The 24,869-nt window shown below is 44.3% G+C and overlaps 1 protein-coding gene across 2 annotated transcripts in view; it reads left to right on the forward strand.

Moving 5' to 3' along the window:
• The window catches only part of TMCC3 (transmembrane and coiled-coil domain family 3), a 256,361-nt gene that overhangs the window by 199,838 nt on the left and 31,654 nt on the right, over nucleotides 1-24,869 (forward strand). The window lies entirely within an intron of this gene.

Raw genomic sequence — 24,869 nt, forward strand, 5'->3', positions numbered from 1 at the left:
GTAAACATATTTAGTGCCCTGGGCTGTCCTTGTCCTAGGACATTGAATTTGATACGTCACTCCTGTTAGGATAGTGAATGCAACAAGATTTCGTATTTGTAGGTTATAAGTGGTTTCTCTGTTTGGCTTGATTATCCTTATTTGTAAGTTACCCCTGCGGCTTGCTAAGGGGTTGTTATGTGCACCTATGTTAATTATTGAGAGGTTCACCTGCTTTGTAATCTTCGCGTTTGACACAGAGGGCGGTTAAAACTGTTGTCTGTGTCCAGAAGCTAACACTTAGAATTTCGTAACCTGACCCAAGAGCGTATTAAAGGTGGACTGAGTGTGTTTTTTTACATGTGCTTTCATTTGAAAAAGACATCATGCTTGTAAAAACCTCCCGACTTAAGCAACTCTCAAGTGGTATTTGTTGTATAAAGTTTACCTCCTGTACTGAGCAATTTAGAGCTACTCACTGAGTTGGCATCTGTTGGGTAAGTGGGCACCAAAATTAAAGCAAGAGTCTTCTTTCATTCATTTTTGTCCTGTTACCACCAGGAAGCCACGAGAGCTCTTATACCCAATCATTATGTGTCCAGCCCTCAGAAATGATCTACTGTTCAGGTGAGAGGGAGCATATTAAATTCTACTGTTGAGAAATTTGACTAGCAGTTTGGCCACTTAAAATGATCTGACGGCAGGAGAGTTTTTTTTACATACTTAGGGCTCAAATTAAGCTCTTATTTTTATTTACTTATTAACATCTTTTGTATGTTTGTTTGTTTATTAAGTAAACTCTCTACCCAGTGTGGGACTTGAACTCACGACCCTGAGATCAAGAGCCACAAGCTCCACAGACTGAGCCAGACGGGTGCCCCTAAGCTCTTATTTTTAAAGCAAGACAGAGTTAAAATGAGAGCTCTTCAGCCTTGTTGATGTTTGAGGGACAGTTTTGCAAACTGAGTCCACCATTCCCACAGGCACTGTTGAGAGCTTTAATTTCTTTGGGCAAATAGGAAATGAATGATACAGTTTTGTGTTTATGTGACTTTCTTTAAATGTTCATGCCTTTTCAGCCTACCTTTTTGAAACAGTTTGTTGCACATATGGGGTAATTTTAATGGTAATAGATTTGCGAAATAAGAATAATGCTTATACTTTTGAAAGACAGAGACACTAAATCCATATACAAAGATTATTTTATGTTTTCTGTTACTTCGGACATCTCATAAATCATGGTTGCTTTGTTAGTAAATGATTCTTTAAAATAATTGCCCCTGGGGCCCCTGGGTGGTGCAGTCAGTTACAGCTTCCGACTCTTGGTTTCCACTCAGGTCCGCTCAGGTCTGATCTCAGGATCCTGAGATGGAGCCCTGCACTCAGTGGGGCGTCTGCTTGAGACTCTCCCTCTCTCTCCCTCTGACCCTCCCTCCCCTCTAAATAAATAAATCTTTAAAAAAGAAAAAAAAATTAATTGCTCCTTAGTTTATTTACACAATAGCCCAAAATGAGCCTGGGTGTTTTTCTAGGACAGCTAGCTTATTAGATTCTCAGTGGATTTTAATTTTCTTAAGTTTGTGCTTGCTTTGGTTGTTTGAGGTGGAAGTTAATGTTCTCGGGAAGTAAAATGCAGTGACATCAGATTCCAAGCTTACAAGGTAATGAAATGGTCCTTCAGAAACCGCAACTTATACCATATTTAAAAAGTAAACCAGATTCGCAGAGCGGAGGATGTTCTGAGCATGAGGAAAACCCATATCAAATCATTAACCACGTAGTTCTGGTTAAATAGTAGACAAATTTATTTTTAATTACTAAATGCGTCAGACATGGAAAAACATTTTAAAAATATGATACCCATATACCTACGTCCTAGATTAATAGATGGTAACATTTTGCCATGTTTGCATCAGATTTCTGCCACTTGTTTTTAAGAAATAACTCGCCCCAGATGCAGCTGTCTGGATGCCTTCTCCCTTCCTACGCCCTCAGCGGTGTCCATAACCTGACGTCGGATTTCGTTCCTTTGCATGCTTTTATACATTGAATGAACTCACAAACAATACATAGTATCGTTTCTTGTCTTAAATATTTATATAAATGGCATCTCTTTTGTGACTTGCTGTTTTTTTCAGCATGGTTTTTTAATTTTATTTATTTAAGCTTTTAGGTGTTTGGGTCTTTTTAAGTTTTATTTATTTAAGTAATCTTTATACCCATCATGGGGCTTGAACTCATGACCCTGAGATCAAGAGTTACATGCTCTTCCAGCTGAGTCAGCCAGGTGCCCTGAAGCGTGGTGTTTTAAAAATTTATCCTACTTCATTCCCATCTTTTTTTTATTGCTGTACGTTGTTTCAGTATATGAATGAATCCCCTTGTGTTTAGAGCCGTTCTCCTAGTGGTAGACCGGTAGGTTGATTCAGAGGTCTGTACGCTCCTGGGAGAATTTCTCTGAGGAAGATACCTAGAAGTGACGTTACTAGGAAAGAGGAAAAAGCATCTTCACCTTTACCATCTGTTCTTAAGTAGCTTTGTCAAGTACTTGTACTTATAAGTGTGATTTGTTGAAGGCACATTTTAATATATGTCAGGAAATTTTCATAATGGTGCTAGATTTTGTGTAGGTGTTAAATAGTATTTGTTTCAGGTTTGTGTGCATTTCAGTTTTGCCTGAAAGGAAATACAAAGTTATTTTGAATTTGCTGGCAGGCAGTTTTTTGCACCTTGTCAAGGATTTGGCATCTCTACCTCTGTTCATGTCTGTAAAAGTTGATGTGTCAATATTTTATTTATTGAAATATTATTTACATACAGTGACCCCCTTAAGTGTACAGTTATATGATGACACAGCCTTGTAAACACCATCCAAATATACAGAATATTTCCATCACTCCAGAAGATTCCCCTTTGTTCCTTTTTAGTCAATACTGCGCTGTCCCCAGCAGCCATCGGTCTGTGATTTTGTCTTTTCCAGAGTGCACTATAAATGGAATCAAAGTACGCAGTCTTTTCGAGTGTGGCTTCTTTCACTTAGCAGCATAATGCTCTTAAGCTTCCTCAGTGTTGCCTGTGTCAGTGCTCTATTCCTTTTTAGTGATAAGTAGTATCAGTGTATTTTTAGGAGTACTGAAGTATGTGATTATGAACGGAAATGAGAAATGACTTAAATCCCATGCTGCTTGTGTGACTGAATTTATCTGTTTTTCTCATGTCACTACCACAGCCTCAGGAAAAGTTTAGAGCATCAATTTCCAGTTAGAAAGTGCATCAATTTGTAATCCTGTTACTTCTCGAATGTTCTGTTACTTCAGAATATTAAAAAACATGCATGAAATTAGGGCCAGTGTTCTGTGTCTTAACCTAGGGTCTGTGGTTTTTGTGTATTTGTACTTTCTTTGAAATGGTTCTCAGTGGTGGCAGATGACCTTTAAACAAGATGAAGAACCACCAGTCTAATGTGAGCTCTTGTTTCAGAATTAAAAACATCGATTTATAGAAGTATATTTATTGACATGTCAGTGGGTCATGCTTTTATGTTAATTGAAAAAGTTCACAAAATATTAGCACAGAGAACTCGTTTTTGTTTATTAAGTGGCAGGTACGGATAGAATATTGGTAGAGCGAGGGGCACCTGAGTGGCTCAGTCGTTAAGCGTCTGCCTTCAGCTCAGGTCGTGATCCCAGTGTTCTGGATTGAGCCCCGCATCAGGCTCCCTGCTTGTGTTCTCTCTCTCTTTCTGTCAAATAAATAAATAAATAAATAAATAAATAAATAAATAAATAAATAAGAATATTGGTAGAGAGAGCGTAAGTGAGCGGTTCTGCCTGCACTGCGATGAAGGCTTTCCAGAAGTTACCACAGTCTTACAGCAGTTGGGGAAAGGAGGTTCAGCCCTCCTCGTTTTACCGTTTTACCGTTGGAGAAGAGAGGCACGGACGGGTAAATGACTTGGGCGGGATCATACCACGAAGACGTGGGAAGTGTAGGACTTGAACCCAGCATGGTCTGCATTCCAGAGCCTTTGCCCCTAACCCTGGGCGAACTGCTTCCATATCTGAAGGGATAGTGACACAGATCCCCAAGTGTAGACACTTGATGGGTGCTTTATTTTCCTTCCTCTGGCTTCTCAGTATTTTCATAGCTTTTCTAAAACAAACATGTTTGCAATGAAATGTACTACCTGATGAGAACCTTTATCCTGAGAAGATAAATCACATCAGTGCTCTGACTTTTTGCTTTATCCTTGTTTTGTCCTGGATCTGGGAAGGCTCATGAGCACAGTGATGGAAACCAAGAGTAGGGCTGTGCTGTAGACATCCCAAGCGACACACCCTTCCTTGAGCGTGGATCTAGAACTCTCCCCTGGCTTGTTTCTCACAGAGGGCCTATTTGAAGCAGGCTAGGCCCAAACTCAGTACAAATGTAAGGAGCAACTGGCTGCCTTATCCCGGAGCCCCTGTCATTGTCCTCAGCGCTTCCCTGTGCGCCCAGCGCTACTCTACGCCCTGAGGTGAGTCAGACGCGGGCACTGCTCTTGAGGAGCTCAGGCTGGGGAGGACAGCCTGCAGACAGAATGACAGTGCTGCAGGGAGCCCTGGCCTCCCTTGGACCCTTCTGGGAAGAACCAACCCAGAGCCCACTCTGAGAAGGCTCTAGACCAGGAGTAGGTGTCCGCTGTTAAGCCTTTCTGGCCTGTCTTCCCTTCCACACCCTGCTGCAGGGTTGTTCCTGATAGTTGTTTATAGGGCACAGTTGGCAGAAGAGGACAGATGGTACTAATTTTGAAGGTTTTGGTTCACCTCCAATTAGCCCTTTGGTATGTATTTTGTGTCTGTGTGTACGTATGCTCTCCTTGTGCAGAGGAAATACTAAATCATGGGTGTCACAGATAGCTGCTTCGATTTGACTCAGATGGAAGAAGGATGCTGCAGAAAAGGGAGGAACAGAGATGTTAATTGTCATGGCAACCAGCAGGTTTTTATAGTGGAACATTGCCTTCATAACCTAAACCAGTCACCTTTTTTCTCACCGAAGAAAATGGACTGACGCAAACTCAAGAAATTATAGTACCGGTTCTCAGCGGGGTTTTATTTGCTTCTCAGAAACAGCCTTGCAATGACTTTAGTTCCTTCATAGAATTTCAGAGCTGAAAGGCACCCTGGTATCTTATAGAACTTTATGAAGTCAGGTGCTTATGAATTTCCTGTTATTATGTGTCACCCCACTTCCATCCTGTCTCGCACACGGTCTAATGCACACGGCCAGGATTTCTGCAAGGGGCTGGAATGAGGAGGAGTTTGGAATTTGGCAGACGTGCGCTCTGTGGCACGGGCTCCTCCCCAGGGGAGAGTGTTCCATTTGCCGTCCTTCAGAGGCGTCTGCTGCTGTTTGCTCCTGGGTGATCATGTCCTGCTTGCTTCTTCACTGTCCATCACTCCGTAGACTCAGAAGATGCTGAGATGCTTAGACTGTCTCACTCCTGCCAGTCACTATGTAGGCAGGTTCAGAGTCTGCCCGTTGCTGTCCGAGAACTCCTGGAGAACTGAACCACTGTGGTTTTCTTTTAGTAGCTCTGGTGAGCTTTCATAGACCTGGGGTACAACAGGCCAGTGTAAGAAAATGCCCCTTATGTGAACAGGTGGAGCTCAGCCTGGGAACATAAAGACTTTATTGAACACCCCAGCAGAGTTTTGTCATTGTTGTTGATTAGCACTTAGAAGGCAAAAATGTAGGCTCCCCTTTACTTCCCCTAATTTCTTTGTCTGAGGAGTCCCTGTCATCCAAGACAGCTCTGGGGGAGATTGATAGCTCTGGGATCACTGGTCCTAATGGGCTTCCTTGGACCATAGCGTCAAGATTGATGGTACCTGTGTCCCTACAGCCTGTGGCATGGAAAAGGAGTCAGTCAGGCACCTTTTCATGGCACTGGATTGAAGAATGAGGTCCCCTGTAAACTTTGGGTTGGCTTCTTCCCACCCCCTCCTGCCCAGGTGTCCCCTGATGACTCCCTTCCACCAGGTCCCGAGTGTGGTATGTGGGAGAGCCCATTCATAAGCAGCTCAGGGATGAATCACGCTCGTAACCATTCTGCTGTCAGCCTAATTCAACAAATACGTATTGAGCACCTACTATATGCCAGGCATCCCAGGAACCAGAACAAAAATCGCCCTCATTAAGCTCATATTCTGGTAAGGCAAGGTAGACGGACCAGACCAATAGGTGAAATACACAGTGTGTTAGGTGGTGGTAAGTACAGTGTTCAAACACAAATCGCGGCAAGGGGGCTGGGGAGGCCCAAGGGGTGGGAGTAGAAAGAAGCAGTTGTAAATAGGAAACTCAAGGAAAGCTCTTCCCAGAGATATCATTGCAGGAAGACCTGAGGAAGTAAGCCATACAGCTATCTAAGGGGAATTGCATTCCAGGGAGAGGGAACAGCAAGCACAGACTCCCTGAAACAGGAGTATACCTGTTGTATGTGAGGCACATCGAGGAGGCCATGTGACAGAGACAGAGTGAGTAAGGACACAGGGTGTGGGAGGCCGGTTTACGTTTTCCGAGATTGCCTTGGCTCCTGGATTAAAGGTGGATGTGAGCTGGTGTAGAGGGATGTGTAAGGCGTGATGACAGTGCCCGGGATGAGGATGCTAGCAGTGGAGGTGATGAGAAGTGGTCAGATCGTCTAACTGCAGGCCATTTCAAGCCCTCTTTGGTGTGCTTAGAGCTCGGACAGGGCAGTGTGGCACCAGGGCTCCGGGGAGGCTAGGCCTGGTTTTTCAGTTCTTCCACGCTGTGTGAGCTCATCTTAGACCATTTCCTCAACCCGTTTGAGCCAGTTTCCTTACGTAAAAAATAAGTATAATTCTTTCCTTGGAAGGTTGTTGAAGGCTTCTAAGATAATGTACTGAAAGGGTCTTCCCTGACTCCTGTTCTCATCTCCCACTGGACTTGGGTGCTCCCCCACCCCACCTGTGCTCAAGTCTGTTGTGAGCCTTTATATTCATTCTTGTCACTTGTGGTTTGCTGGTCTCTCCCCACCAGAAAGTGGGCAGGGACTGTATCTCCTGTGCTTGGCACAAAATGCACAATAAATGTTTGGATGGATAGAGAAATGGAAGCGAGAAAGAAAAGAATGAATTAAGAATTTCATGCATAGATACTAGTGTAATACTGGAGTTTATACACTCCCAACAGGTAGCAGGACTTTCTTTCCAGAGTTCACTGTTGAAGGACATCAAATGATGAGTTAAGGCATTGGCTACATTTGTTATTTAAATAAGTCTAATTAGGAAGATGGGTACCCTTATTTTCATATTTTAAAATTTATCTTTTCCTTGTTCTTGGCTTATAGAGAAGTGTTTGTTCAGAGATACTAATTGGTGTTTTTACTTAGGTGTTCTTTAAGAATAAAGATTTCATTAGCAGATTTCCTCAACCGTCTAAGGAAATTTTCCCTGAACATTTTATTATGAAAACTTTCAAATGCATGAAAAATACAAGGATGGTAACAATTTAAGTTAACACTCTCTTAATATACAGATGATCTAAATCTGTACAGGCAGGTTTTCTTTTGCATTTAGAATGATTCTGTTACCTGTTATGATGTGGAAAGGCTCAATCCATTAACTCTCCTGTTAGACAGACTCTGTGTTTGACACCTTCTTTCCCTGTGAGACCCTTTGATCTTCATGTGGAAATGCTGCATCGTTTACATTTAAAGTCAGGGTTATGGGTTGAATTGTGTCCCCTCAAAAAGATATGTTGAAGTCTGTGATATTGTGATTTATAATAAGAAATACAGTTGACACTTAACAATTGGAGGACCGACACCCCCCTTCCCACAGTGGAAAATCCACATGTAACTTTGGTTCCCCGCCCCCAAAATAACTACAGGTACCCCACTGTTGACAGATAACAGTTGATGAACACGTATTTTGTAGGTCTTATGTATGTATCACATATTGTATTCTTACTATAAAGTACGTTAGGGAAAAGAAAATGTTGCTAAGAAAATCATAAAGCCGAGGAAACACACACAGTACTGCAGTACACAAACCCGCGTGTAAGTGGGCTTGTGTCCTTCCAACTCCTGTTGTTCAAGGATCAACTGTATATATTTGGTCTTTGTTTCCATCTATGACACAAAGCTGCTAAAACCTTTGGAATTTCCTAAGTGATTATAATGATAAAAGTGAAATGGTTGTCTTTTGTGATTTATATAGCAAACCCCTTTCAAATGCGGTGGGATTTGCTAGTTAGGGACTTTTGGGAAGCCCCTAAGGCTGGGATGGTTGCTGGGGAACCAACCTTGATGAGAAGATTGAAATTTTCAGTTCACCTCCCACCTCTGGGGAGGGGAGAGGGGCTGGAGGTTGATGTAATAGCCAGTAGCCAATGGTTTAACCTAGCTTGGCTTCCTAATGAAGCCTCCATAAAAACCCGAAAGGTTCGGGTGCGGAGAGCTTCCGCGTTGATGAATACATGGAGATTCAGGGAGAGTGGCTACGAGAGAGGGCATGGAGGCTCTGTGTGCTTTCCCTGGACCTTGCCCTGTGCATCTCTTCCTGAGTTACATCCTTAGAATAAACTGGTAATTGAGTAAACGTCTTCCTGAGTCTGTGAGCCACTCTAGCAAATTAACAGAACCCGGGGAGGGGGTCGTGGGAGCCTCCAGTTTGTAGCCAGTGGGTCAGAAACACAGGTAACAACCTGGACTGGGGATTGGTGGCTGAAGCAGGGGTTGGCAGACTTGTGGGGCTGTTCCCTTAACCTGTGTGATCTGATGTTGTCCGCAGGTGGATAGTGTCAGAGTCAAGTTGAATTGTAGGGTACCCAGCTGGTGTTAGAGGATCGTGCGGTGCCCAGCAGTGTGGTAGTAGGGTGAGAGAAGACACAGGAGTGAGTTTGCCCTTTACAAAGCCCTCACCCCCAGTACCCCAGAAGATGACTTTGGTGGAAAATAGGGTCTTTACAGAAGGAACCAAGTCAAAATGAGGTCATTAGGATGGGCTGTAACCCAGTATGACTGGTCTCTTTCTAAAAAGAGGGGATTTGGAGATAGGCGTGAACGGAAGAAAGATGATGTGAAGACCCCCAGGAGAGCACCCGCAATGTGAGGACTGACTGGGGACTAGTGTGATTTAGCTACAGGCCAAGGAATGCCTGATGAGGCTGCCAGAAACTGGGAGAGAGGCCTAGAATGGTGCCTTCCCTAGCACCTTCAGAGGGAGCCTGGCCTTGCTGACACCTTGATTTCAGGCTTCCAGAACTGAGACAATAAATTTCTGTTGTTTTAAGCGACCCAATTTGTGGTGCCGTCCCAGGAAACTGATAGTCAGCCATCGTGTTTCCTATTGACTAAAGAGGTACTAATACCTGGGCGCAGCGTGATTGAAATCTCAGGATGGTACTTGGTTAGCAGCTGGTTATCTCTCTGATCTCCCAATATGGTTACATTAATATTCTTTGCCATCCAAATAAATACATCTTTTAAAATTGTTCGTAGCAAACCCGTGGAAGTTCCAAGAGTATGCCTGCGGAGCCAGTTTGAAAAACCCAGGTTGTTGGAGTAAGAGAAACAGCCTAGACTTTGGTTCTGAGTTCAGATCCTCTCTCTGCCACTTGGCCACCTGCATAACCTTTGAGTCTGTTCCGCACCTGTAGGATGAGAACGATACTTACCTCCCCTGTGGACTGTGGGCTGAGAACTAGAGGTCGTGAAAACGGTCTAGCATCAAGACCTACACACAGCAGGTGCTCAGAAATCGGCTGAGGAGTGGAGACACTGGGATGAAGGGAAGAATCGCACGAGGGAAGCTTGGAAAGATTCCGCTGGAGTAGGAGGTCTGACTCCCCTTGTTTGAACACTAAGAGATGTTTCATTCAAGTGGTTTTCCCACCTCGAGGGGGCTAGAAGAGAGCTTCTGGTTCGGGCATGAGCCTTGTTTCCTTAACAAGGCACAGAGACCCCCAAAGACAAGTAACTTGTCCAGGGTCAGGCAGTCTTGTCACTTGGGCTGTTTTCTTATTCGATAGGGCAACCAAAAACAAAACAAAAAACTGGTTGTGTTTTTTTTTCCCCCTTTTTTGTTCTTTTATTTATTTTTATTTTCTATTTTTTTAAAGATTTTATTTATTTATGTGACAGAGAGACAGCCAGCGAGAGAGGGAACACAGCAGGGGAGAGGGAGAGGAAGAAGCAGGCTCCCAGCTGAGGAGCCCGATGTGGGACTCGATCCTGGAACGCCAGGATCACGCCCTGAGCCGAAGGCAGACGCTTAACAACTGCGCTACCCAGGCGCCCCTGTTCTTTTAAATAACAGCTTTGAGATACAGTGCACATACCATCCCCTCATTTAAAAGTGTATGATTTCACGGTTTTTAGTGTATCTGCAGAGTTGTGCAATCACCACCACAGTCCATTTCAGAACGTTTTCATCACCCCCCAAAATAAACTCCAGGCCCATTAGCAATCACTCTCCATTTCCTCCCTCCCAAGCCCCCAGGCCAGGCCAGCCACTAATTTACTTTCTGTTCCTCTAGATTTGCCTGTCCTGGACATTTTCTGTAAGTGGAATCAGATGTATTATGTGGTCTTTTGTGCCTGGCTTCTTTCAGACAGCATACAGTTTCCAAGATTCATCCGTGTTGTAGCCTGTGTCAGCACTTCAGTCCTTTTTATTGCCAAATAACCTTCCACTGCACGACCCTCCTGCGTTTTATTGACCCACTCGTCAGCTGATGCACACTTGGGTTCGTTGTTTCCAGTTTGGGGCTCTTGGGATTACTATATTGCCCTAAACATCCATGTATGAGTGTTTGGGTGGGCTCATGTTTTTCGTCTTGAGTCCGTGCTGAGGAGTAGAATTTCTGGCTCTCCTGGGAGTTCTGTGCTCCACCTTTTGCGGATCTGCCAGAGTGTCTCCCCAGCAGCTGCACCAGTCTGCGTTCCCACCAGTTCCCACCGCATTCCCACCAGTTCCTACTGCTTTTCCCACCAGTTCCCACCACGTTCCCACTGTGTTCCCACCAGCAGTGGACAAGTGCTTCAGTTTCTCCACATCTTTGCCAGTGTTTCTTACTACTGTCTTTTGATTATAGCCCTTCTGGTGGGTGTGAAGTGGCATCTCTTTGTGGTCTTGTATTGGTTTTTGACATTTCTATTAATGGAAGTAGTTGTATTCATTGTATGATAAAATAGGTGGGATATCTCTAGCTGGAAAGGCTGGTGTGATTAATAATATAACTTCTAAATTAATTTCCATGCTTTTATATATCCCTTCTTTAAATCTCTCTTTTTTTTTTTAAGTAAGCTTTATAACCAACATGGGGCTTGAACTCATGGCCCTCAGATCAAGGATGCCATGCTCTTCCCGACTAAGCCAGCCAGGCGCCCCATGTTCCTTCTTACTAGTCATTTCTTGAAGCCAGTTTTTCCAAACGAGTGGTAGGTAGAATAACTTGTGAGTTTGCCTGGCGTGGCTTTTATTTCATTACTAAAATTGCACAAGACCCAGCACCTGGAGCTTCCGGGTCCTCCCCACTGCCGAGTCCACAGCTGGAAGGCCTCGTCAGCAGCCAGTCTTTTGAGGGATGGTTGTAGGTGTCTGGACCCTTGTCATTTTATTTAAGTGGCCAAGGCATTTACTCATGATTCTCCCAAGGGCTGGCTGCTGCCGTGCAGATGCGGTGCTTATTATAAATGGGTACAGCCAGAACTGCCCCCTTGGGCCGGTACAGATAGACTCCATGCCCTCTTCACAGATAAACTTTACAGGCTACAAGTTCTATTGTAAGGAACAGGAAGCCGAACAAAATGCATAGCACCTGTGAGGCCAGAAATAAATGTTGGTTGAGTGAGTGAATAGCTTTGGGTTTGGAAGGCAGACACCGTCTTTGCATGGCAGCTCGAGCAAGCTCTTAAGCTCTTGGAGCCTTGGTACCTTATCTGTAGGAGAGAGACACAGAGGTGCCTCTGTTGCGGGGTTCCCACGATGACATAAAAGTGCCCAGCTCATGGTAGGCACTGTGCCCGTGTTAATTCTCTTTCCTTCAGTCACTCTACTATGAGTCTCATATTCTTCTCTCCAGGTTTAGTCCAGCTCCAGATATGACAGAACACAGGGTCGATTGTACGGTTTTGCTTATCTATTCTTTACAGAGAGGTAATGAGCTTTTTGGCAAAAATTAAGTATTGGTGGAAATGAATATTGTAATTTGGTAGCTGCTGATTGACATATGTTTGCTAAACAGCTACTCAAATTTAAGGAAGCTTGCCTAGAATTAAAAAAAAAAAAGAAGAAGAAGAAGAAATCCTAAGAACAGTTTTACCCTCTTTGCCAGGTACTTATTTATAAAATTGTCTTCTATGGAATGTCCCAGCTGAAAAATTTTCATAAAACACTGGCTAGCTTTGTCTCCAGAGTTCAAGTTAGCCTGCATGAAAGCTTAAACTTAAATGGATGTAAAAGGGTTGGGTCCTTTTTTGGAGCCTCTTTGCGTTGGATTTTTTTTTTTTTTTTTTAAGAAAGGGCTGTTCTTTTGGTCACTGGGTCTTTTTTTAGACTCGCAGGGAAGTCATAGTAACAGGCTCCATGTCTGATTGGGTTCCATGGCAACAGAGGGTTGTGACTTTATTAGAGAAGAGTCGAGCATGCCAAGAAAGATAAAAATCGGAGTATGGAAAATGTCCGACCAGATGAATGTGTTTTTTGGATGGCGTGCCCTGGAATGGAACGGTTCCCCGAGTTGGCATCCGTCCCCGTTACAAATTTGAATCCCACTGGGTTATCATTAGGTCATAGGGATCAGTGCTTATTTCCAAAAGATCTCCCTGCATCTTTGCTTTTATTCATTCATTCATCCTTTTCTTATACATTGGTATATTAAAAAAGAAATCAAAACAGTCATGGTAAGAACCTAACCGGAAATGATTCTGATTTCAAAGGTAGAAAAGAAATTTAGCTCATTCTTTGTGGAACTGATTACAGCTGTAAATTGTGAGACCGCGTGGGAGGGCCAATTAGAGGCAATTATAACTCGATTGAACTCCCCCTGAATTAAAACTTGCTGTGTGCATTCCAAGCCGGGATTTTTGTTTCTCTTCCCTGTTCCTTGTTGATGGGTGTAGAGATACTGGTTCCAGGATGAGGTTGTAGTCTCTATAGGAGACGCCCTCCTCTGTCTCCCACAGCAAGGTGCGGGCTTTTGCTCTAACCGAAAGTGTGTGATTTATTAGAGTCCTTTTTGCTAAAGTTTCTAATATTTGGAGAAGAAATAGCGAGACTTTCGAATCATCCTCACCTGGTTATAAATGTGTTGGGCTGTCTTTACTTTTCTATCAGCTGTGCTGTTTTTACGTTTCTCCTCATCCTGATATTGAAAGTGGAAAAACTCCAAGGGGCAAGTAGACGTTCTGACATGCCCTCTGGGTTCAGACTTCATTAGTCATTTACTTTACGCCTCATCATGATGAATCAGAAACTGCACAGGTACTCATGATAAACATTAATAAGTACCGTTGGTATAAGGGGAAAGAATTAGCTCACCAGGTTTTTGGTGTCCCAGCTATCATTAATCAGGTACTAAGTCCTTGGGGAAATTACTTAACTTTATTGGGCCTTGGTTTCTTTATCTTAAAATGTGTTTGACCTGAATTGGTGTCCCAAACCTCCCTGTTTATAAGAATAACTTGGGGCAGTGTTTTAACACCTGAAACCTCTATTAGAGATTTTGATGCACTAAGTCTGGGGTGGGGCTGGGATAGCACGAACCTGAGGTGATCCTACAATGGGGTGTTCAGAAATTACCAGACTAGCTTAGTAGTTATGAAACTTTACTGGGCATAAGAATGGACAGAGGTGGGAGGGAGAGAGGAGTCTGTCTAATGCACATCTACATGTTTGGCCCCTGCACTGTTGGTCCAGGAATCAGGTGGTTGCAGCCATCATTTGAAAAACACCGGTCTACAGTTTGAACTCCCTCCCAGTCCCAAAGATGGCTCTTCCCCATTACTGCCACTGACAACCACAAATGAGCTGGAAGGGTTCGGTTGATGGCAGGGCCGGGAGGGTTCTGCATACACCCAGTGCTAGCTCCAAACACCATATCACTTTTTAAAGAAGTTATTTGTTTTAGGGGCGCCTGGGTGGTTCAGTCATGATCTCAGGATCATGAGATTGAGCCCCTCACTGGGCTCTGTGCTGAGCTTGGAGCCTGTTCGAGGTTCTCTCTCTTCCTCTCCCTCTGCCCCTTGCCACTCACGCTCAATAAATAAATAAGCAAAATCTTTTTTAAAAAGTTATTTTGTTTTAAAATCTTGGAGTTGTGCAGTAGTGAACACCTTTGTTCACAGAATTTTCTACTCTCCGCTGTGTTGTTTCCTTTGGTTAAGACATAGTGTTTGCCAAGTGTAGTTACTTCTGGTGTGCACGGGGCCATACAGCAACACAGGACTTACCTGGGGAGCTTGTTCAAAATATAGAGATTGGACTCCCAGACCCAAAGAATCAGTAAGTCCTATAAAGGGCAGGGGCATTAGTCTTTTTTTTTTTTTTTTAAATTTGAGGGTGTGTATTTCTTTTTAAGGTTTGACAAAGGTGGGCTTCTCTCTCTTCCCAATCTCACCCCAGTTTCCCGAGTAAAACCGATTTTAAGTGTAAACACATGTTTAGCACAAGGTCCGTGGTTTAATCAAGCCATTTAGATTATAGAAGAGTCTATAACATGTATAGCAGCTGCTTGAGGAAACAACAAACTGATCTTCTGAGACTCTAAGACAGAGTTCCTAGAGTTTAACAATGAAATCATTAGCTCCAGGAGTAAACACGTTTTAACGTGTATCTGCTTTCTTGAGTTTCTATTTGTGCCTTGTTTGTTCTATTTCCTGTTTAACAAAGATTGAATAACATTGCTAAATGAAGAATGCAGTAGAACTTTAAGCCTTAAATACGAAGGTTCATTTTTTCCCCCTATTAACTAGCTAATTTAAAGAGTGCACGTTTATAGAAAAAAATCCCATACAGGACATAAGGTGGAAAATGTTCTACTTTATAATCTTTATACCTAGAGATAAGAACTGTTGTTTCTTATGTATCCTTACAGAAATGTTTTCTGCACAAAGCATATCTATCCATTATTTATTTAACCAATCTCCTATTGATATGCAACTTAAGTTCCTCCTAGAGTGATTTTTTCCCCATGTTTATTTGTTTTGTAATACTGTACTGAATATTTTTGTACATCTTTTTTCTGTAACCGTATATGGTTACATTTCTAAAAGTGAAATTGTTAGGTCAAGGGGTATGTGTCTTTTAAATACGGAAAGATGGGAACAGAATGTCTTTCCAAAGTTTTACCCATTTAACTGGCGAAATCTTTTATTTTCAAAAGCCTTTCCTGCCCCAGTTTATTCCGATACAGCCAGTGAGCAGCTAACTATCCTTGTCTACTTACACAAAACCTGAGACTTCTCTCAGGCCTGCTGCTCGAAGGAATTAATAAAGATATTTCATAAAAAAGAAGAATTTAAAAGGTATCTGAGGGTGGGAGTGAGGGAGGGAGGGCGAAGAGAATAGAGAAAGAGCTTAGTAAAGCAAGTAAGTAACCCTGAATTTGCCAGCGGAGTTCTTTGGGTCACAAGAGGTCACAGAACCTGAACTGGGTTCTGAAGAAAGTAAGACAATCTTGGAGTGTAACGTGATAGTGAGAAAATGATGCTCTAGGTTATGGTACACTGTTCCCTGGGTGTGAGCAGCTCCGCTGGCAGGTGCGGCAGGGCAGTTGTGAGTGAGGCATCATGGTGACGAGATGCTCTTCGTTATTCATAACCTCTAATGTGAGTCATGGTCTAGTTAGGGGTGTGTGTGTGTGTTTCAAAGTAATGTTTAAATTGAAAGAATTCCTTCTCACTAGTCTTCTGACCCAGGCTGTGTGCATCTCCTAGTGTCTGAGAGACAACTAAGGCAGACCAGGAGCTGTGTGCCCTGGGGATGCTGCTGCTTTAGCGGCAGATGACATCTGATCCAGCTGTCTGCCCGCCTTCATCGTGCCTCCTACTGGCAGCAAGCTAGGAGAGGATCTTTCAGACACACAGGAAATGAGTTGAATCTGTTCGAGTCTGGGAAGCTCAGGTCTATTCAAGGCAGAGCATTCGGAGGTATCTTGGATCTATAGGTCAGTGAGAGTCGAAATCTTAGAGGCTGGCTAAGAGGGATGGCCAGGTGTATTGTGAGTTTAAAGGGAGCCATCCAGAGTCCAGATGGTCTGGGAGCCACAAGAACCTCAGGTTATAGTTGGCATGTTGAGGAGTGGATACAGGCTCTGTCTCAGCACTCAGGGACCAAAGTGCCCTCTCCAACTGGTCATGCTTGAGCCAGGCCACATGTGGTCAGGTGGAAGACAGCCAGGAATCAAGTTCTGAAGACGATAGCTCTGAATTGAATCATTCTCTATGCTTAATCAAAACTATTAAGTGAGCCAACTACTAGAGAGCCTGGAGGTGATTGTCAAGTAATTTTATATTAGAAACTTGAGTGAATTATTTTGTTATGTTTATGACTGGAACACAGACATGAAGTGGATATGGAAAGCTGGGCTGTGCATGAAAGCATGAGTGTCTGAAGCTACCAGGGAAGGAAGGAAGAGGAGATTATGAATGTGTTTTAGCAAGTAAGTTGGAGATGACAGGAAGTGTCCAGGGACCAAGGTGTTTTCAGACTAGGACAGCAGCCATAAAAATAGGTAAGACAAATTGGAGCCCAAATTTGAAGGCAAAAGCAGAAGAAAAATGAATGAGCTCGGGTATGTGGAATTGAATTCTCTATGCCTTAGTGGGCAGTCTGATTTTTAAATCTTATTGTAGTTTTAAGATGTTCATTTTAAGAGTTATAAATAGAATAAGCAAAATGAGTCCCGCAGAGAAAAAATATATTTTTCTTATATAAAAAGTGTGGTATTGATTTAACATTTAGTTTAAGGCAAGATCCATTTGCTAGATTTATTTTTAACATTTGTTTAAAACCTTTTCTTGAACTGAGTGAGAGGATAGAGGCTATGCAGTATTAACTTTGGTAGACACTCTTCCTCTTAAATATTACAGTATAGTTGTACGGAAAGTTCTGTTAGTTAGGCTTCGCTTTATTTATACTGACAACATTCTCGTTTCCAAACCCCAGTGCCCTTCTGTCTTCCATCACACCCCCCAACACGGAACTAAATCGATACCACTAAAACCACACAACAATCTTGAAATCTTTGCATTTGTTATTCAATGTGAAGGGCAGGAAACCCCCTAGTCTCTGACCATTCTGGCCTTATTTTTTTTTTTTAAGATTTTATTTATTTGAGAGAGAAAGAGCATGAGCAGGGGGAGTGGCAGAGGGAGAGGAAGAAGCAGGCTCTCCGCTGAGCAGGGAGCCTAAGTGGGGCTCGATCCCAGGACCCTGAGATCATGACCTGAGCCAAAGGCAGACACTTAACCGACTGAGCCACCCAGGCACCCTGGCCTGATTTTTTCATGTGACTTATGGTAATTCAAATATTTGAGCATCTGTTCATACAAGGGAAGTCAAAAGAGATTTAAAGATAAATTACTGATGGCAGGAAAGATTGTAATCTGTTGCAGAGTTAGTAGTTGAATTGTTATAACATGAAGCAGTATATGATCACAAAAGGGCAGGAGAAAAATACAAAATATCTTGTGTCTGGTATGACAGCAGTCGTTTTCTGATTTCATAATTTCTAGGAGGAATTTCCTCAGATGAGATCAGAGTCTCAAAAAGATTAATTTATTTGCCCAAGGTCATATAGCTACTAAATGGCAGCGGGGATTTGATCAGATCTGCCTGACCTTTCAGGTCCATGCGTAGCCCCTTAGTAAGTCATCCCCAGGCGCTGTCACTGGAGGGCTCCGGTTCTCAGCCCCGTCCTCTCTTGGAGCGTTCATCTGGACACCTGTAGTTACTTGGATGTCCCACAGGAACCTCAAATCCTTGCACGGCTGAAGCTGAACCCTCCTCTCCCCTCAGTCTCCTCCTCCTGCCTCTCCCCAGTTTTCTGTCTTGTGATCTTATTGGCCACCAGAAGGAGAGAAGGAGAAGTGGGGTTTTCCTTGCTCCCTTTTAATCCCCACATCCAGCTGGGGGCACATGTTTTTGGTGCTGCCTCCTTGGTGTGCCTCGAGCGCTGTCCTCTCCTTCCCTGCTACTGCCCTACCCAGCCTCCAGCAGCTCTTGCCTTAGGTTCGGACAGCAGGCGCCAGTGTGTTCCGCCCGGACTGTTCCCTCAGAGGGACCCGTCTGAAACTGGGATCTGGTCATCCTCATCCCGTTAGCAGCTGCCGCGTGTGGCCTGTGGGCTGAAATCCAGACGCCCTAGCGCGATGTCATGGGAACCCTCGAGGTCTGATCCCCGCCATCTGCCCACCCACTTCTGCCTTCTTCACCTTGCGTGGAGTCCTCCAAGTCCGCCAAGTGCTGTCTGGCTGACCAGCTCAGAACTCCCTTTACCTGAAGCACCGTCTGAGTCACAAGTCTCTTTCTTCCTGCCTCGTGTCACCTTCGTCCCTTGCCCCCGTCCCTCCTCGCTGCCCCCGGCTGCCCCTCCCGGTTCACTCCTGGCCCTCCGCAGAGGCTGCCCTTGTTTCCCTGGCCGCTGGACTGTGCCCCCTTGCGACACCAGCACGCCTCGCCGCGCCTGACACGAGGAGGCACCGTCGAGCATCTGCCTTGTGAATGAGGTCACAGAGGAGAGAGTCTCCCCACTCCTCTCGCTTCTTCTGAGCCGTTGCCCTTCCCGAGGCGTTGGGACCATTTCCGGAGCCCTCTGCCATCATTCCTGTCGGTGTTTCCCATGCTCGGTTCACAGCTTTGCACGGACGCTGCCCAACCAGAGTGTGTGGAATGGAGTCCATTTCCTCATCAGCAAACCAAGAGTGCCGGACTGAGTGTCTTCCAGGCTCCTCTTGCCATCCCGGAGCGGTGGGATAACCCCCTTCAAGGCTGCCCCCCATACAGAAAGTGCATCTTCTGGCAGCACACAGAGCCCGTGTGTCCCGCGGTGGGTTGAACGCCATATCCGATCGCCGGCCGTTGTGCTGGTCACAGTGCAGGGTGGAGTTTCTCTGAGGCAAACGCAGGAATACCCGGAGATACGTGGGCAGTATCTCCAGAGTCCGGGGTGAGTCACACGGTAGGTGCTGTCGAATCTCCAGCCTGCCTGCCCTACAGACTCCAGTGCCTCTCGGGCGGGAAGGTGAGCTGGTTGCCGCTCCCGGGCCGCTGCCTGTTGTGTGGTGTTTGGTAAGTCTCTCCACCCGCTCTCGCCTGTGTAAATACGGATTTAGAGCTTTGTGGTCCTTCCTAGTTTGCGAGGGGCTTGAAAGAAATACAGATTATTTCCGTGCTTGCCCCCAATCCTCCCTCATCGCCCCGCGGGCTTCTAGGAATTTAAATGGCCTAAACTCAGGAGGCGCCAGAGCCTGTATCGCTTAGGTCCTTTAAAAATGTCAGCGCAGCGGGTGTGATTTGAGAGCTGAGCAAATACCTGGGTGGGAGCGTGCCGGCTCCGGGCTGGAACCGGGCTGGTTCTCCGCCCACTTCCCCGACAGTGTGAAACTGTCCCGGCCCTAACCGGCCTGAAGTGCATCTAACTTTGTTCTCTCACACCGAGCCTTCTGACAAGTGGGGAGCCTTGAATCCTTTTCCTGGAAACCTGGGACTCCATAAAACAGACGTGTGACAGTGTCAGCCCCTGTCAGGCCACCGTGGGAAAGACGGGCGTGGTGGCCCCCGAGCCGCGGGCTGGGAGAGGAAGCAGCCGTGGGGAAGTGGATGTCTGTACCACCCAGGGCTCCTCCCGCCATCCCGGGCCACCACCCGGCGGTGACGGACGCAGGGCTCCCCGCCGGGTTCTGCCCCTGTGAGCTGCCTGATCTCCTGGGAAAGCCTATTCAGTTTATGACTGTGTGTGTGTGCCTGTGCCGTGGAAGGTTTCTGTACATTGCTGCAAAATACATACAATCTTTCTTTCGTTTCCTGGACGTGAAAATACTTGGAACACATTTATTCAAGTACTTTGTTTCCTGTGAGTTCCGTATCAAAGGTTCTAGAACATGGCAAGGGTGGGCTTAGTGTTGGTAATGATCCCCAGCCTTTAGAAACGAATAATTGGGGATGGGAGAGGGGTATGGCAAGCTGGAAGAGTTTTCTGCTTATCATTTGATTTTTTGCATCTTGGAGATTAAATTTTTGTTACTTGAAAAAAAAAATTGGAGGGCCTGTTGTTGTAACAACACAGCATCTTAGTGGCCTCCTTAGCACTGTGAGTGCCCTGGGCGTGTACAGTTTCGGTTGGAATGAGTGGGGAAAATTGCCACCCAAACCACCGGAGAACTGCTTATAAAAACTGCTGCCTTCTGCGAGAGGCTGTTCAGAAGGAAGGGGTCTCTTCTTGCCAGCTGCTGGTTGTAAGACTTCTCTGGAGAAGCCTTCTCAATGTGGGCAGGCCCCTCCCAGCTCTTCCTCCTCCTGGTCCCTGTCTTGCAGCTGGTGCAGGAGGAGTGGGTTGTCTCCAGTGCAAACAAGGGTGGTTTGCAGGAGCCTGGGGGTTCATCTGTAACCTGGGAGAAGTTGGGGGGCTCTCTCTCTAGACTACGTCCTTTACACTCCTGGGTGTGACCCAGGAAGACCGAGTCAGGCCCCACTGGGGTGGCCCAGAGGCCTTTAAGTCCAGATCACAAGTTAAGTAGGTCATCAAATGTAGACTTTAGCATTATTACCCAAGAATTAAGTATAGAGCCAGAGATAGACCAGTAGGATTAAGAGATAGATGTTATTCATCATGTAACTTAAACACACGTACACACAGAGTTTATTATACTGTGTAACTTATTCCATGGTTTTTATTTTTATATGTTTGTAAATTGTAAAATATTACACATAAAAGATACTTCATTTAAAAAATAACATGAAACATCCTGCGCCTAAAACCCAGGATAAGAAATTGAACTTGACCCTATGACTTTTTTCCTGATTGTATGTCCCTCCACTACAAGCCTCCCCTCCTCCAAGAGGTCATGCTGTCCCCAGGTATGTGTTAACCATTTCCTTGCTTTTTTTTGTCGTTTCACCACCTATGTGTTTATACCCAAATAAGAGTTTGCCTGTGTTTCATCTTTAGAAAGTGGAATTCATACTTCATGTGGTTTTCTTCGATTTGTTTCTTTTAAAAAGACGTATCTATTTTAATTCTTGTAGCTATGGTTCATCTCATTCTACTCACAAATGCACCCAGCATATATATATTCATTCTATTGCCTGTAGACCTTTGGGTTATTCCTGGGTGGTGGTGGTGGTTTTCTGTTGTGAACATTGCTGCTGTGAATATGTTTAATATACTTTCTTCACATGCGTACTTGTTCCTAGAAATGGAATTTCTGGGCCTCTAGGGTGTGTGCCAAACAATTTTTAATGTTTTAAGAATTCATTAAATGTAAATATTTTAAATATATCTTGTAATCTGATTTCAGCATTGCTCTGTTTAAATCCTGAAACCATAAAAAAATGTTTTTACATTGAAGTAGTCCTATCCATTTTTGGCTCCTGAGAAACTTTAACCTTAAGGAGATAGGCTTACTGTTTTTTGTAGTTGTTACAGAAACCATTCTTGAAGGGCAAAACCAGACTTTAAAATCTGAGACTCGGGGCGCCTGGGTGGCTCAGTCGTTAAGCGTCTGCCTTCGGCTCAGGTCATGATCCCAGGGTCCTGGGATCGAGCCCCACATCGAGCCCCACATCAGGCTCCCTGCTCAGCAGGAAGCCTGCTTCTCCCTCTCCCACTCCCCCTGCTTGTGTTCCCTCTCTCGCGGCCTCTCTCTCTCTGTCAAGTAAATAAATAAATAACATCTTTAAAAAAAAGCAGAAACAACTGAGACTTACAAATAAGAGTCTGGCCCTCAGGAGTCACATGAGCTAAGTGCAGACAATCACCAGATAGTCATCTTGCGACTTTCTTTGGCTTACCATCCTGAATACTTAAGCCAGTTATTTTTTATTAAAAAAAATTATGTTATTTTGCTATTATTAGTAAAGTCATAGGGACTAAGAGGATACAAGGCAGTATCTTGAGTGTGCAAATGAAATTTTAAAGGTATTTGCATATTAGTCTCACTTGGAGGGTATAAGCACTGGGAACTTCGTTAAAGATCTGAAAATAACAAAGTGAGTAAAAACAAACTCTACTAAAAAAGAATATAAAACAAAATGTATTTCTGTCCTCAGATTCCCAGCCCTGTTCTCCAGAGATAACTACTGTTCACAATTCCTAAGATATCCTTCTAGAAATTTCCATACAAGCAGAATACATTTTATATAAACCCGAACACTGTACCTCTTCTAAAGAACAAATGAATGTGTATAGACATAGCTCTTTATCTTGCTTTTCTCCCTCAACAGTTCAGCTTGGATAGCTTTCTTTGGTAGCCCGTTCATATTCTCCTCCATTTCAGTGGCTACATTGTCTACCATCGTACTAGAATTTTTTTAGGTGGTTCCCTATTGATAGGTATCTGTGTTGATTCCAGAACTGGAAATAGATGATGGTGGTGGTGGTGGTGGTGATGCAAGGAGATTGTCCTGTTAGGAGCAGCAAAGAATAAGAAAAAGAGGCAAAGACCTGTAATATTGGCTACCACTTCTGTTCATTAAATCTCTTGAATTTTTTTTTTTTTTCCTATTGTAGTTCTTTGGAGAACTGTATGGAAACTCAGAAGGGCTAGGTTCTTTCCTCCTTGTCCTTCCTTCCTTGTGGTGGTCATGGTGGAAGAGGTTGTGGTATGTAAGTTTCTGAGGGAAAGGAATGTATTTACAAGTTCCTGGCTAAAGGACTGGAGGACTCCAGCAATGTTCTCTCCCACCGCTAGTGCAATCAGCACCATATTGTAACGGGAGTGTTATACCCAGTTAGCAAACATTTTTTAAAAGATTTTATTTATTTATTTATTAGAGAATGTGCAAGCAGGGGGAGGGGCATAGGGAGGGAGAGAATCTGAAGCAGACTCCCCTCTGAGTGCAGAGCCCAATGTGGGGCTCAGTCGAAAGACCTGGAGATCAAGACCTGAGCCAAAACCAAGAGTCGGGAGGCTCATCTGACTGAGCTACCCAGGCGCCCCCTGATTAGCAAACTTTTCTTATGAGAATGCATCTGTTCGGATGCTGAGAGGTCTCATTGTACAGAGCTTATCATTGCATTGATATTTCTCTAACAGTATTATTTGCAAACATTAGGTTGCCTACACAAGCACCATTTCTTTCTACTTCTCTCTGGCTGGCTAAGCCAGCTCCTGCAATAGAGGCTGGAAATGTCAGAGACTGCTTCCACAGACTGCCTTGCAACTAGTGCATGGACATATGACTCAGTCCTAACCAAAGGGACCTAAGGGGAAATCTGCTGGGGAGTTTCTAGGAAATGTTTTCCTCCCTAATAAAATATGAAAGAAAATCAGTATACTTGTCCGTCGCCAGAAATTGTCTACATGTGATTCTTAGAACCACAGTATCTCTTTTACCTATGTGAGGGAACAAGCAGATGTCCTAGGGGTAGTGGAAGGAAAAAAATGGAAAGAGCTTGGGTCTTTGATATCATATTTAAGCTGCCAAAATTAGCCCTTTCATCTGATCTTTTTAGTTTGTGAGCTCAGGAGGGCCCTTATTATTGAACTTCTTTTGTTCAGTTACTGAAATTATGATCCCTGATAGAGATTTCACCCACAGGAAATAATATCAAAGTACAAAACAACTCTATTATAAGACAGCTGAGTGGCTACTATGTTCAGAAGACATGGTGAGGCTCCAGGACTGCAAAAAAGGGGGGAAGAGAGTAAGTAATAATATAAGGCAGTAAAGGATTTATTGCTGCAGGAAGGAACTCAGAGCAGCAGGAGTTCTGAGTGAGCACTAAATTGGAGGTGATAAGAAGCAACTTTGTATGGAAAAGGTTAACGTGAGCGAGACGGAGGGAACTCCCACGGTTTTGGTAGGTAAACAGTTGGGGATGGCAGTCGAGGAGGCCTGAGGGTTTAGAACAACACAGGCTGTGGACTCAGACCTGAGTTGGAACTTTGACTCATCACTCTTGGGTTTGTGACCTTGTTAAAGTCCTTGACTTCCTTGATACTCATCATGATAGACTAAACATAATCTGTAGAATTAGAGACATTAGAGACAAAATATGTCAGATGCCTGTCCTGCCAAGAGGCAGGCACCAAGTAGATGGTAGAGGTGGGAGGGGTGCTGAGACCGTGTGTGGGGGGAGCTCGTGAGGAAAGGGGAGGTGCGCCGGTAGAAACAATGTGGGCATGTCTTTTTGATCTGGATGAAGTTCATCTGATCAGGCCAGTTGGTCGAGGTAACAGAGTACAAATACAAGAGACAGGTTTGGGTCAAGACACGGAGAGCCTTGATTTCCAGTGAAATGAATTTAGACCCATCCTGTAGACAGCCTGTGTGCCCCCATGGAGAGGGGCAGCCTGAGACTGTGAGATGCTTTAGGAGGTGGTCGCAGTGGTCCAGGGGTGCAGCATTAAAGACCGGAACCCAGCAGGTATCAAGTGTTGGAGAGAAGGGAGGGGTTAGGAGTTGGAGAGATTATCAAGAAAGAAAGAGAATTTAGTGGTGGGGGCAAGGAGGGAGGAACGAATTAGCAAGGAGTCCTGAAGACTGAATGCCTGTCAGTTGCTTAGTGTGAAATTCAGAGTAGACTTATAATACTTTCAGATAATCTTATCCCCAGGTTGGGACGAGAATACTTGGCAAGGTTTATTGAGTTTTTTTTTTAATAATAATTTTTTATTATGTTATGTTAGTCACCATACAGTACATCCCTAGTTTTTG

This window comes from Ursus americanus, chromosome 17 (genome assembly GCF_024610735.1).
Source record: "Ursus americanus isolate L20-20 chromosome 17, mUrsAme1.1.p, whole genome shotgun sequence".
Classification (NCBI taxonomy): Eukaryota; Metazoa; Chordata; class Mammalia; order Carnivora; family Ursidae; genus Ursus; species Ursus americanus.